This window comes from Bos grunniens, chromosome 10 (genome assembly GCF_055505025.1).
Source record: "Bos grunniens cultivar Pamir isolate PY7600 chromosome 10, Bosgru_T2T1.0, whole genome shotgun sequence".
In the NCBI taxonomy this organism is placed as follows: domain Eukaryota; kingdom Metazoa; phylum Chordata; class Mammalia; order Artiodactyla; family Bovidae; genus Bos; species Bos grunniens.
Genome location: NC_141174.1, coordinates 92,546,136 through 92,561,103, shown reverse-complemented (window position 1 = coordinate 92,561,103; position 14,968 = coordinate 92,546,136). Strand labels below are relative to the sequence as shown.

The 14,968-nt window shown below is 42.2% G+C and overlaps 1 protein-coding gene across 2 annotated transcripts in view; it reads right to left on the bottom strand.

The window, feature by feature from the left end:
- Positions 1 to 14,968, bottom strand: part of LHFPL2 (LHFPL tetraspan subfamily member 2) — a 174,212-nt gene that overhangs the window by 126,336 nt on the left and 32,908 nt on the right. The window contains exon 1 of one of the 2 annotated variants that reach the window (XM_086323138.1): positions 5,776 to 5,872. The exons of the other annotated variant lie outside the window; for it this stretch is intronic. The gene's annotated coding sequence lies outside the window, so the exon portion shown is untranslated. Of the gene's footprint in view, positions 1 to 5,775; positions 5,873 to 14,968 lie in introns of those variants that run through there. 2 annotated transcript variants of the gene reach the window in all.

Genomic DNA, 14,968 nt, shown 5'->3' with positions numbered 1-14,968 from the left:
CTTGGTGTGGGACAGAAGTAAGGAAGTGTTAGTTGCTCAGTCGTGTCTGACTCTTTGTGACCCCATGGACTGTAGCCCACCAGTTTCCCTGTCCATGGGATTCTCTAGGCACGAATACTGGAGTGGGTTGCCATGTCCTGCCCCAGGGATGGATCCCGGGTCTCCTGCATTGGCGGGCAGATTCTTTACCACCTGAGCTACCAGGGAAGGAAGGAAGGATAGAGACAAATGCATCAAGTGTGTATCTCAGAGGATACAGGTGACTGATTCAACAAGATGAAGGGATGTGTGTGGGAGAGTGAGGCACCGGCAGGGGAGACAAGGAAAGCTGCGGTCAGGAGTCTTGGAAAGTCACAAAACTCTTAGACCCAATCTTTCCTCCCCTTCTCCCCCGCTTTGGAGAGATGGAACAAAAGAAGTTGGGAAGGAGAACTGAAGAGAAAACTGAAGTAGCGGACAATAAATAAGTTCAATATATCCCATGAACTTTTGTCAAAGGTACATTATGCTCTATTGCAGGCATAAGAAGGGGTTTAAGTGAAAAGCAACACGGTCCCTGAACTTCAGGGGTTTGTAATAGAATTCTGTGGTTACCAAATTTCATGTGCATTAGTATCGCCAGGCAAACTTGCTGAAAATACAGATACCTGGGTTCTACCCACTCATCCCAAACATACTGAATCAGAATTTCTAGGAGGCAAAGTCTAGGAATGTTTTTGTTGCTCACCAAAAATGGACAACAAACACAATGCAAAGCAACTTTTGGATGATGTAGTTAAACCCATAGGCTCTTTCGGGCAACTCCAACTTAGTGCTAGAGAACAAACACAGGTTAAAACCAGGTTTCCCACAGTATGTCCCAAGGTCCCCTGGTGAGCCAGAGCGAATTCACAGGAGGATGGAGGGGCATTTCAATTTTTCAAAGAAAACACAGTAAGATGTTGGACACTGTAGAAATGACTAGTTCAAGTTAATTCACAGATTGTACTGTATTCCTTTTGATGACATTCCCTCTTTGTGAAACTGGCTGTTTGTTTTAACAATTGCTTTGCTTTGATAACAAGTATATCTGAAAATCAGTGGGCATAAAAAATGAGGGTAGGAGTGTCCATTTAATTCCAAGGTGTAGTGCCCAATGGGTGGTATATCCCACTAGTGAATGATGGTGGGTATTTAAGAAAGAATAAATTTAAAATTTTATAAAGAGAAAAATATGTATGTTTTTTTCTAATTTATATGTATCACTCTCTTAAATGGCAACTAAGCTGTTAGGATATAAATACTTACTAGGTTGTTTGTACTTATCCACTAAATAAACAAAACTGCTAGGCATTTCTTTCGAAAACAAAACACTAATGAAAACATTAATTAAAAAGACACTTGAGGCACCATGAAGACAGACAATTTGGGAACTTCTGAGTGAAGGCAGTCTCACAATGCTCACAATGAGTTTATTTGTACAGCACAACAATCCAATCACTTGATCAAAACAGATCTATCTCAGGTCACATTCTGGTAGAGAAAGCTTTCTAGTGGAGTTCCACTAGAATAGTGCTCTCCTGAGTATTCTCAAGTAAGAACAAAAGATAGTCATGAATGTCTATCCACCATTTAACCAGTAATCTCATGAGGTATTTTATATTATATTTCAAATAATATTCCAAAGTAAAAAAAAAAACAAGAATCTCGTTTCCATGGTTAGCATTATTATATTTGTGCAAAGCCCTCAAATATGAAAAAAACTCACAAAAAAATCTCACAATTCACAAAACTGGAACATGCAGTCATTTCAGTAACCAGCTTGTTACATAATCCAAGCAACAGGTCACAGGAAATGCTGCACTCCAACGGTGCGTCTGTCAGCCTGGCATCCTGATCTTGGCTCCTTTCTGACACGGCCCTGCTCTTGTCCTCCCAAGGGTTATAGATACAGTTTTATTTTCTCAACTGCTTTGAGAAATTGATTTTATTTGAGACTTCCATGATTCCTATAGATAAAAAAAAGTGAAAGTGAAGTCGCTCAGCTGTGTCTGACTCTTTGCGACTCCACGGACTGTAGCCTACCAGGCTCCTCCATCCATGAAATTTTCCAGGCAAGAGTACTGGAGTGGGCTGCCATTTCCTTCTTCAGGGGATCTTCCTGACCCAGAGATCAAACCCAGGGCTCCCACATTGCAAGCAGATGCTTTTACCATCTGGTAAGCTACCAAGGCCACCAGGGAAGCTAAAAAACTTCCCAAGATTAAATGTTAAGGAAAAACCCTCCTCATAGCAGGGAGAACTTATTAAGAAGAAGCCATATGCCTACACATAGGCTCTGTCTGCCAACCCAACAGTTAAATAAATAAGAAACATCAAGGCTTACTGCCTAGCTCTGGCATCTTGACTGCTTGTTAGTTGGCACAGAAAATGAGATGTCTTTCTGCACGTGTGACTACCTTAGCCTTTCTAATGCTTCTTAGTCCTTGAATCTGGGATTTTTCAAATTGTCTCCCAAATTATTGGCAGTTTCTGGAGTTCTATTTAGAAAATGCCTGAGATGACAGAATTCTTGAAGTGACTACTCAAAAGTCAAATCTCTGCCTAAAAGAAAACGTTAAGTGACCAAGCAAATCTTAATAGTGACTTTAAGCAATTAATTAGATTAATAATGAACAAGCAACGTACTCTTCAGAAAGAGATGCTTCCTAGGGAAACAGAGGAGATAAAAAATACAGGCAGCTTTTTCCACATGTGAAAATTATTCTGAAAGACTATAAAGTTGAAAGCATTGCACTTAATAAATTTCCAAAGAGTTTGGAAAACTTCGAGGTGAGGTTTTTCACTTAAAATGAGGCCTTTCAAATAAAATTAGATATATATTCTTGTCAAGTAAGCAAACTAGATACTAACTCTAACAGAAGCACTGTTACTTCACATTTTTCTCCCAATATATGATCACACATCCAAGTTCAGAGTAAGAGTTCATCAGTAAGCCCTTCAGTTTGGGGTGACGGGTTAGGAAAAGAGAAATTAAAATTACAACCAAAGTCAACCAGTAACTTCTCTACTATGAGTTTCAAAAATCAAACCATAAAGCTTTCATAGAGAGAAATGACTAATGAATGCAAGCAGACAATATGCTTACTCCCTCAGAGAGCGATTACTAATAAAATACTAGGAACTTGGTAACTAAAGTCAATGTTCTGAGGAAATACTTCCCACAATGGAACATAAACTTAGCAGACGGCCAGGACCACATTCTATTTTGGCCAGTGTCTGAACTTAAATTAGCTGTTAAAAAAAGAAAAAAAAAATTAACTGAAACTCCCCAGACACCAAAAAGTAAAAGGCAATCCCAGCTAAATCTGCTGAACATTTGACCAGCATGTTTTGCCATTTGCCCGACCCCGCAGGCCGGGAGGGCACTCACATCTGAGAGATCAACAACAGCAGCAGGGAAGCCTCGGAGGAAAAACTGTGAAAACACAATTAAGTAGAACAGCTCCTACCATTTGGTCTGGTGATGAAAGGAGAGACAAGGTGTCAGTGAGGATGATGGATACTTGGACCCTTGACTTCTTTATGAGGGTGAGGTAACAGAACAAATGCCTTCTCTTGAGCGGGTGATTTGTCTTACCCTGAGATGTACTAGGCTGAGATGAGTGTATCACGGTTATAAAACAACCACAGAGAAGGCAGATTCCACAGCAGACAGTCCCGAGAGTGCAGAGTCGTGGATCACTCACTGAATTCCTCTGCTCAGGTTTGTATAGGAATTAAGACTCACCACGAAGGGCCCTGGTGAGGGAGGCAGAACTCCAACAGAAAGATGTTAGTTCCTTAAGAACCAACAGAGAGGGGTTCCCTGGTGGCTCAGCGGTTAAAAATCTGCCTGCCAATGCAGGAGGTGTGGGTTTGATCCCTGGCCTAGGAAGATCCCATATACTAAGGAGCAACTAGGCCCGTGCACCACAGCTCTTGAGCCTGTGTTCTAGAGCCTGGAACCACAACTACCGGAGCCTGCAGGCCCTAGAGCCTGTTCTCTGCAACCAGACAAGCCACTGCAATGAGAAGCCCATGCACCCCAACTAGAGAAAAACCCACGCAGCAACAAAGACCCAGCATGGCCAAAAAAACTAAACACCAACCAAGAGAGAATGACTAAATCTAATGAGAGTATCAACATCTCTACGTGGCAGACATACACCACCGAAGAATTCAACAGGATTGTTGTTGTTGAGTCACTAATTGGGTCTGACTCTTTGCAACCCCACAGACTGCAGCGCGCCAGGCTTCCCTGTCCTTCACCATCTTCTGGAGGTTGCTCAGACTCACGTCCATTGAGTCGGTGACGCCATCCAACCATCTCATTCTCTGTATTAGAAGAAAGCAACACAAAAGCCTTCCAACCCCTCACACATATTCCTCAGGGTGAGGACCAACCCAGGATGAAATCCCTCGTGTTAGCTGCGTTCCCCCCATGGCCCTTGCTAGCTTGCTGGAGAAAGAAGAGAAGCCGTCACAGAGGAGGGGACAGAGGTCACTTTCCCAGCTTTCTGTCTCCTCATGCTAAAGCCGTTTTCCTCAGAGCTTCAGTTTCTCCATCGGTGGAAACGCAGGTGTAGAGAGACACACATCCCTAGTTAAACACCTCTGGACGAATGTAAATGTTGCGGCTGGACCCTCAGTGTGAAGGAGGAAATGGGTGGGGAGGCTTCACTCTCTTAAAACCAAAAAGCTGAAAACTGTTTCTAAAGAATTTATTCATGCATTAAACACATTAGTTTAGACTCTTCCCCTCAAAACATTTATGAAATAAGGTACTATATTTAAAAGACATTCCACTAAAATCCAGAAAAGGAAGGCGTATCTGACATGCAGAAAGACAGACAAATCATTGATCCAAAAATACATCCATGGTTGGAGGGGATGTTGAAGGCAATGAACAAGGGAAAAGGTGAGGTGTGGGGGAGGGTAATAAATTAAGGCCCAAATGACACGGACACTTAAAATTAGGTGGTTTTAAGGTATAAAGAATCCTATCAATGTCAAAAGACAGTGAAAGGTGCAACATTTTCTTACAACTTAAAATTCTTATCTGCCAGCTTCTCTAAAGACATTTTATTCGAGCTAAGAAAATACAGGATAAAAAGGAACTCAACCTTCTCAAATTCTCCATTTTTTCACCAAAGAAAAAAGGACGGTACCAAAAAAGAGTAGTAAAAAGTTGGCTATATAGAGATGCTGATACTCCTATTAGATTCAGCCCTGTGGCGGCGGTGGTGGGGGGGGGAAGGGGGGGGCGGGTGCGGTCAAAGCCACAAAGACTGTTCACCACCCATGTTCATTCATGCACAAACCTGAGGATGGGGCACACCGTGAGGACTCAGCCCAGGCAGCTGACATGGAGATCAGTGAACACACCCAAGAAGAATCTGAGAGCCCAAGGACTCGGGGACCAACCTGCCTGTGCCCCATCAGCCCCACCCCAGGGGTCAGCAGCCCCAGGCCCTCGGTCAGACACATCCCAGCGGCTCCCACTTGCTGAGCACTGGGGACGAGCCAGACCTCTGCCAGCGAGTCACTTCACACACATCACTTCATCTAAATCTCACCACCACCCACAAGGAGGTGGGTGTTAATACATGCGGCTTATGAAATGGAAACCTGAGGCTCAGAGGGCGAGGTAACAGGTGAACCCACAGCCTGTGCTCTGAACCGCTACATCCAACTAATCAATCAGTCGGCAGCAGGCAAAGTCTCCATTCAGGGATCTGAAAACTCTCTTCTTACCGATTCGAAGGTTGCAAACCTCAGAGACAACTCCTTTCCCTCCAGTCATCTTTTTCTTTCTCATCACATCTCCTCAGAGGGTGCTTGAAGCAAATGGGAAGCCGCACGAGTCCACACCTTTTACCAGGAGGCGTTTCTCTTGGGGAAACATCCCTAAGAACAGACTCCAATGGGAAAGGCAATCTGCTTAAAAATGTTTGCAGCAGAATTATTTATGCCAGCCTCAAACCGAAAAGGACTCCAGTGCCCTAATATGGGCTAGTGGAGCAGGCTATGACACACAAAAGGATGAAATACGGGCGAACGCTGAACAACTCGGGTTTGAAGTGCATGGGTCCACTTACATGTGGATGGTTTTCAGTGGTAAATACTACAGTACTACATGATCCCTGGTTGGTTGAATCTGCAGATATGGAGGAACCAGAGACAGAGAGGGCTGACTATCAGCTATACGCAAATTCCCAATTGCATGGAGGATCGGTGCCCCTACCTCCCTCATTGTTCAAGGGTCAATTTCTTACATGGGCTATTCAAAGTGAGCTGAATGTGGTCTGTGCACCTATACAAAATGTAAATTACAATAATGCTACATATTTAAAATACAACAGTACCTGCTCACTACTTCCAACCACAGAACAATCTCAGGTGAATAGAAGCTCAGAATCTAAATCAGAGACACACACGAGAGAATTCAACCTGCGGCAGTTTGGTGACTAGTAACTGTAACGCTGCTGAAGAGACACAAACTGTAGAAAGTCAAAGCAGAGACCAATAATAGATTGCTCTGTGATCAAAGAAACCTGTACTCACGCCAACATCACATGTACACTCTGACCATTTAAATTAATTTTTTAATTTGTTTTATTAAAATGAATCTCTGCTCTTGAAGGTTGGCTTCATAATAAGGCCAACAGGATCCCTGGGGAGAGAAATGAGGAATGAGGTTCTACAACAATGCTGTTCAGGACACATTCCTTCAATCCTTTTTGTTTATTCTATTCCCTGCACTTATGAACTCCCTGAATCCCTCTACTTAAACCATAGCACTAAACCACTAGGATTAAAGGCATGGTGAATTTTCTCAAGAATGTACTTAACTTTACATCTGATCAACGTGTTTACAGATTCATACATTAGTAATTTGCTGAACAAACGTGTACAAAATAATGCATCTGAAAACTCATCTCTTAAAATGTCTTTTATCAGAAAATGTGATGGGAAGTTTCCATTATCTTTGGGGTAAGAAAAGCCTTTCCAGCCCCACTGCAGAACGCAGCTTTGCCTGCGTTCATGGGCTTCTGAAGCCAGGTGACAGAAGCATTGGTTTGCCTAGGGTTTAAATTATGTTTTAGACATTATTAGAGAGAGGAGTTTAATGAAGTGTTTCAATGAACTGTTGATTAGCTGACAAAACGAGACATTCTACAGGACATCCAGGCAATCGATGCAACTTCAAAAGCGGGTGGCCATTAGGAGCAAGACATGCACTGATGTATCCCTCGGTATCCAATCAGGATGACATCTATCTGAGAAACAGATGGCTCCAACCTGGGCGTCAGCCATTCTAGGAGCCTGTTTCATGGACCACTTCTCTATGTCACTAGCTGTCAGTCATTCCTTCCACCATCCTTCAAAGTACTCACCAGGATTTGCAGGATCTTTTACGTCACCATTACCACCACCATGACCACAATACCATCTAAACTGAAGAGAATGCAAACGGGTCATCTTATGACATATCTGGCTTCTATGATGGGCAAAATCACTAGAAAAGGCAACCACTGTGCTCCTTTTTTAAAGCATCAATTTTAATTAAATCAATTTCAATACTTTCTCCTTTGATCTGTCACAAATTTCACCCAGGAATCAAGACGCAACAACCTGCAGATGGGTTATCTTTAATCAGCTCTACAATTTAGAATTCCCCAGAGCTTCAAATAATCCAAGATCAATCATTTCTACGTAGTATTGTCAGTGGACAATATTAATTACCCTACATTTACAGTCTGGTTTGAGGCCCTTCCAAAGCTTTCACGTTTGCTATTTAACCCTCACCATCACCACATAAAGAGAAATTTCTCTAGTTAATGGCATTTAAGAACACATTTCACAAAATTACCATCTTCAGTATGAGCTCTCATGAAAGAGGAGAAAAAAACATAACCAGCAAAAAGTCATCAGCGAAAAAGCCTATCCTAAAATGCATGACTCCATTCAACTCAACAGGTATTTACCAAGTGCCCACAATGCCCTAGGCAACAAGCTCTCAAGTCAGGCTTCTTTAGCAGAAAAAAAAAAATTTCTTTTGACAAAATCAAAAATTGAACAACCTTAAATATATCTCTAAACACTGAAAATCAACCAATCACCACAACAGAAACAGTTTCAAAGAAGACCTAGTTTATGAAATCCAAAAGTACAGAGAGCACCAACTGAAAGATTTTGTTTCACATTTGCTTGCTTTATGCCGAAGTGACCGTCTGGTTTCAGATGCACATTCCTAGAAGAGGCATTGACTTTTTCCTACCACTAGGGACTAGGCCATGAATTACTGCACAGAGCTACTTCATGCACAAGACAGACGTTTATTAAACAGCAATGAAGCAGTAATTACCAAACGGTTCCCCAGTGGATCAAAGACTCGGTAATTAACTACCACTTACTGCACCAAGAGTGTGAGTTATTAAACAGCACTAGAGGAACGGATTGGTAGTACCTTGGTGTCCTGAAAGATTCATTTTCATACAACTCACCATGAGCAGGCTTAGACATTGGGGCAATCCAGCTGTTTGCTGGAAAACAACATGAGCTGTCACAGAGTAGTCAATTTTAGCCCAGACCCCTGTCATTTAGTTAGATGGACGAGCAAGCACTTTATTCAATGCTCCCCACTGCAAGTCCCCTGCATTCTGATTTGCCCTGCAGCCTGAGTACTGGGTATGAAAAGACAGCAGCCCCACTGAGTCTATCACAGACCCACAGCTTTTATGAATCTACACCCAAAGTTGTTGGGCATCTCCTTCCATAGGTTCATATCTTGCCACTCTGATGAGAAAGACCTTTACAAATAAGTGATCATCTAATTACTAATAAAATTTGCCATATTTGCTCCAAAGACCTTCTCCAAAATGTCTTTTTTGTACATCCAAGTTACTCCCTTCCTCTGGTTTCCCACCTCTCATTCCCAATTTATTCTAGACTAGCCTCTTCACTAGCCATCCCTGCCTTCCAGTTAGTGATTCCAGTCTTTTAAATCAAAATTCAGCATGAAAAGTCTAGCTCCTTTGAAAGGCTTTACCTAATGAGACAAGACATTAAGGGAAAAAAACTCTCTCAAACCACTTTAAAACTCATCCGTTCAAATTCCAAATAAAGGTCCAACCAACCAAAGTTGGTATTGTTTTTTCCCTTAAGCTAAAAGGTACCTACACCTTGGTGTTGCAATAATCTCAACGGCCAAAGTCTGTGGTTTGTGGACCCAGATGAAGGGAGCATGTAATGAACTTCAAATGTTAAATCACTCCGGGCAGTAAAAGAACACACACCAAAAAAGCTTTTTAAGAAGATACATGATATCCCTATCATTAGACAAACTCAAGAAAGTGTAGAAGAAAGATAAGCAATTAATCAGTGAACTGGTAAAAAGTTTCAGGTGACACCAGGGGATGGACAAATGAGATCAAGGAGATAAAGTTCAAAGAGGCAGAACAACAGGTCATGAATCACACGGATCTGGGAAAACTCACAGACGGAAAGGAAGGGAGAAAGCATTCTAGAAGAAACCAGAGCCGATCATGAATGCAGTGCTTCCTTAGCAGAAATGCTAGAATACTCCACCTGAAGATTATACCTCCAAATAAGAACTCAAGAGATCCTTTTTAAAATCCCTACCAAATTACAAAATAGTATTTGTTACTTCTACTGTCAGTCCTTTTTGGCAAAGTTTTGGGAGTAACATGAAAATATGGAGCATGACAGGTTGTCCAAAATAAAGATTGGAAAAGGGCACCGTTTTAACTGCATAACCTCCACTGTAGAGACCACTTAATACGCAAGCCAAAGACATAACTGCATATGAAAATAATGTCAGGGAAAATGTACACTGGATATTCATTTTTGGTTTTTAACCACTAAGGCTACAAAATTAATCATTAATTTTCATCATACAAATCTCTCCTTAAATGGTTATCTCAAATAAATTTGCCAAAAAAAAAAAAAAAAAAGTAGCTAAAAAGTTTGGGAAATGATGCAGTCATTTAATTGGAGAAGGAAATGGCAACCCACTCCAGTGTTCTTGCCTGGAGAATCCCAGGGACGGGGGAGCCTGGTGGGCTGCCGTCTATGGGGTCGCACAGAGTTGGACACGACTGAAGCGACTTAGCAGCAGCAGCAGCAGTCATTTAATAAAATACATTAATGTACAACATTAAAGAAAGTCAGCAAGGACTTTCCTTCATTATGGGATAATAAAGAATGGTTCAACCTTTCTGATGGTAGTCAGTTAACCCACATGAAAACCCAAAATACTCTGACTCAGTAGTTTTAATCCATTTACCCTGTGAGACAGAGGATAGTACAAGGATGTTTAATGGAGCACTATTCATAACAGGGAAAATATTCCATCTATAAGAGACTTAATAAATAAATCAGAGCACATTCATTACACGGAATGTTCTTCAGATATTAAAAAGGAGGTGCCTAAATTTATTGACATGGCAAGACTACCACAATTTATTGTGAAGCAAAGAATGAAACAATGCCTATGATTTCATATACCTGAGGTTGTATGTATCTACGTGTAACAATCATAAAAAATATGGCCAATAATTATCTTGGTAAGGTGAGTACTTGGCATGGTTTGCCCTTTATCTGTACCTTTATGTACTGTTTGAACTTTCTGCATTAAGCTTAAAAAAAAAAAAAAACAAAAAACCACACAACAGAAAATTAAGCTTCTTCCACTGGGCCAGGGGAGGGGGGTGGTGGGTGAGAAAAAGTCATTAATATACAAAAAAAAAAAAGAATCTTTTCTCCTAGAGAGGGTAACAGTCACCCCTTTTTACAGGATGAAAATTCACCACTATACATCAGAAGTTCCTGAATGGACACAGCCTGACCTGCAGGCCCGGGAGCGTCTCCCTGACTTAGCAGCTCCAGCACTTCTGCAGTCATCGTCCCAGCCTGGCCTGGATCCCAGGCTGAGCAGAGCAACCGCCGGTCAGCCCCACCCAAGCTCACCAGACCAGCCTCCTGGGCAGCACATGCCCACCTTGCTGTCCTAGTTCAGGAAATGCCAGCTGGGTTCTCTGTACTCAGCGTGTGCCCTGTCCAAGCAGCGGATGGTGCTAAAATGAAGCTTTACTAGGAGGTAACAGAAGAAGAGAGCAGAGAGGAGGCAGTCTAAGCACACCCACCAAACACAGTTGACTCTTGAACAACATAGGAGTTTGAACGGCATGGGTTCAGCTACATACAGCTTTTTTTTTTTAATGAAACATACTGGAAACTTTTTTGGAGGTTCGAGACAATTTAAAAAGCTCACAGATGAACGATGTAGCCTAGAAATACCAAAAAAATTCACAAAAAGTAAAGTAGGCCATGAATCATATAAGTGGATTCTAGTCTACACTTACATAGGTATACGATGAGTAATATTTAATATAAAACTAATAATGTGTTTATTTTCTTACCAACTTATAACTTTGCTTTCAAAGAATTACACTACAGTATAGCATGACTCTCGTAATTGGAGAAACTGCGTATCAGCCTATCATCACAGATGTTTCTAAGTAACAATGCTTCCAATACTATATTGTGAATATGAATGTCATACTGTATGCCATAAAAACTGTATAAAGATTCACTCATTAGTGCATAGGCTAGGCTACCATGAAGCCATCATATTGATTATTACACCAGGCTACCATAAAGCCATCACATTGCTGCTTCATGAATCACCACAAGGAATTTGGACTTCATCCTATACGTAGTAGGAAAGGACTGGAAGATTCTAAGCAGGGAATGGATACACTCTAAGGTTCACTTTGTACAATCCTGACAGCTGCTGTGTGCATAATGGATCATGTGGAAGCTCAAATTTTGAGGTTTACAAAAACCTGTTGTTAAAACTCAGAATGTACTAAGGCCACAAAGAGGAGTCTCTTTGTAATTCCGTTCTCCCCACATTTGGTACAGACAAACCCTTACACACACACACACACACACACACACACACGGTGCTTAATTCTTTAAAATCCCACAGTACGAAAGAACAACAAATTTTATGTTTTGGTGTCTTTCCTGACAAAAGGCAAAAGAGAACAGTAAGAAAAAAATATATTCCTTTAAAGTAATGCACAATGCTTTCACCAGACATTCTGTTACAAACTAATGCAAAGTTGGCTGTTCGTTGACAATGGAGCATTTCCAACTATCTACTTACTATTCAAACTTTGATACTCTGAAAACATTTCCTCTTAAACAGATTTTTTAAAAACCAGTCGAATATAGTCATGGAAATATAAAAATCACCCCAGTCTTTTGCACAGGAGGCTTTTTAGAAATTAAGAATCGGAAAATAGTCACTAAAGCAAATGGTTAGTAGGAGAGGGCGATCTGCATCTTTTAGGACTGGAATGCCACTGGAGATCCATTCCTCCAAAACTCTGAAAGTATGACCACTATTTATCCAGAGCCTTCTGGTAAGCAGTTAAAGTGCTTTACAAATATCATCCTCATAATAACCCCATAAAGAGAGGAGAGTTTGCTATAAAAGTTCATTGGGCGTGAAAACTTGGCTCGGTTATTCAACAGCTTGATCCAAAAGCAATTATTAAAATTAATTTTTAACAGCAACAAAAATAATTTGGCTGAAAGAGTAAACTAATAAGCAGTCAACTCCCTACCCATGGTACATTTCCCCGACACAAAGGCTGCCATTTCATTCCTTGCCCCAGGACCCAGAATTACTTGTATGAAACCAGCTCCTGTAATGATGGCTCAGAGGCCCGGTGCCAGGGGCTGAATCAAAAGCACTGGACTCCATTTTATAGCAGTACTTGGTCCTCTATCTACACTGTCCTCAAGTCCGGCACCAAACGAGCTGGGGAGATAGTGGTATCCTAATGAATTAGACTGAGCAAAGAGCCATCCTTTATGATGCTCCAATGGCCCAATAATTGCTCGAGGTCAGACAGACACATCCCAGCTCCTCCTCCCCAGTGAGCTCCACCACGTGCATGCCTGGCAATCCTCAGGTCCTCTGGGCAGATTAGGCACCAGAAGGATGGGGTGGCTCAGTGGACAGGCAGCTGTGCACTGAAGCTGATGCATTTGCTGTGTAAAGAATGCCATGCTCACTGGCTCTTCTCCAGGTTCTTCAGAGGAACAAGGCCAAGTTCCTGGAATCGACAACTTAGAGGTCATGCCTCCTTTGCCAGCCTTCTCCCTCCCCCTTGTGGACTGTTTCTTTGTGCTCAGACGCTCAGTTGTGTCCAACTCTTTGCGACCCCATGGACTGTGGTCAGCTGGGCTCCTCTGTCCATGGGATCTCCCAGGCAGGAATACTGGAGTGGGTTGCCATTTCCACTGGAGTGGTTCCCCATCTCCAGGGGATCTTCCTGACCCAGGGATCGAACCTGCATCTCTTACGTCTCCTGCATTGGTAGGTGGGTTCTTTACCACCAGCATCATCTGGGAAGCCACATTTCTCTCTTTAGCCCTGGGTAAGTCTCACTGATGGAAAATGAATTCAAAGTAAAGGCTGTTGATTCCATATGACAGTGAGAAGCCTGGAACAGACATTGGGTTTTCCTGGGAATGAATTCCAGGATTTTCCCATGTACCCTAGGAGTGGAAGTGATGGGACAATGAGACCTTCCCAGCCTTTTCACAGTATTGTGTGGTGAGAACAGAATTTATATCCCTTCTTTTCACCTACAGGTTTTGTTATTTACACGGGCTACTTATACTCACTGAGCCTCTATTGCCCATCTATAAAATGGGTCTAATACTCCATAGGAGAAGTTGTAGCACCTGGCACAAAACAGATGCTAATTATTACTGTCTTCTGTTTACATAAAGTCAACCTTCTCCTATCTTCTCCTAATTTTCATTTGTCTGTGCTTGCTGGTTATTCTCAAATTCTTTAATCCATTTGAAACTGGACTATCCGTGTCTATTTCATACTAAGAGAAAGACCAAAGTAGTGATTTTAAATAGGATTTGGATCAAGCAGAGATGTGGTCCAAAATCCAGTTCTCCTACTATTGGTTATACAGTCTTGGGAAAGTTGTCAAACCTTTTGGGCATGGAATTGTCTGGGATAAGGAGAAACTGTTTAGGCATAAGAAGATTTTAGGAAGCTTGTGGGGGAGAGTTGTCAAACCTGTGACTCAGTTTCATCAGGTACAAAATGGGGCTAAATATCACTGGCACTGAATATCACAATTAAAGGGTTACTGGGGAAATAATTGGAAATTATTATTGGAAATAATCAGCAGCCATCCCCAGTAAGGAAGCCCTGGGGTCAGTACCCTCCCCACAGCCTATGAAGCAAATGCCACTTAATAATAACATCCTCTTTCTTAGGTGGCCAGAGAGCACTCTACAACAGCTGAAGAACAGAACCTAGAAACAACGCCTCCTGACTGATGACTGGGGTGCTAATGGTATGTTAGTGACATCAGTGGGTGATGGGGTTTAGCTCTAAGTTTTCAAACCCTTCATGGGTAAAGTATGCCTGAACAGTCCTGGCCTGAGCCTTGTCTCATCTCCCTCCCTCAAGGCTGTGGGCAGACCAGCCTGGTGTGCACAGGCACCACTTCTAGCTGGACTCCCAAGGAAGGCCAGTAGGCGAATGCTATCATTATAAAACAGCTCTACCCACCTTTGGGCTTCCCTGATAGCTCAGTTGGTAAAGAATATGCCTGCAATGCAGGAGACCCTGGTTTGATTCTTGGGTTGGGAAGATCCGCTGGAGAAGGGATATGCTACCCACTCCAGTATTCTTGGGCTTCCCTTGTGGCTCAGCTGGTAAAGAATCCGCCTGCAATGCAGGAGACCTGGGTTCGATCCCTGGGTTGGGAAGATCTCCTGGAGAAGGGAAAGGCTAACCACTCCAGTATTCTGGCCTGGAGAATTCCGTGGATTGTATAGTCCATGGGGTTCCGAAGAGTTGGACACGACTGAGTGT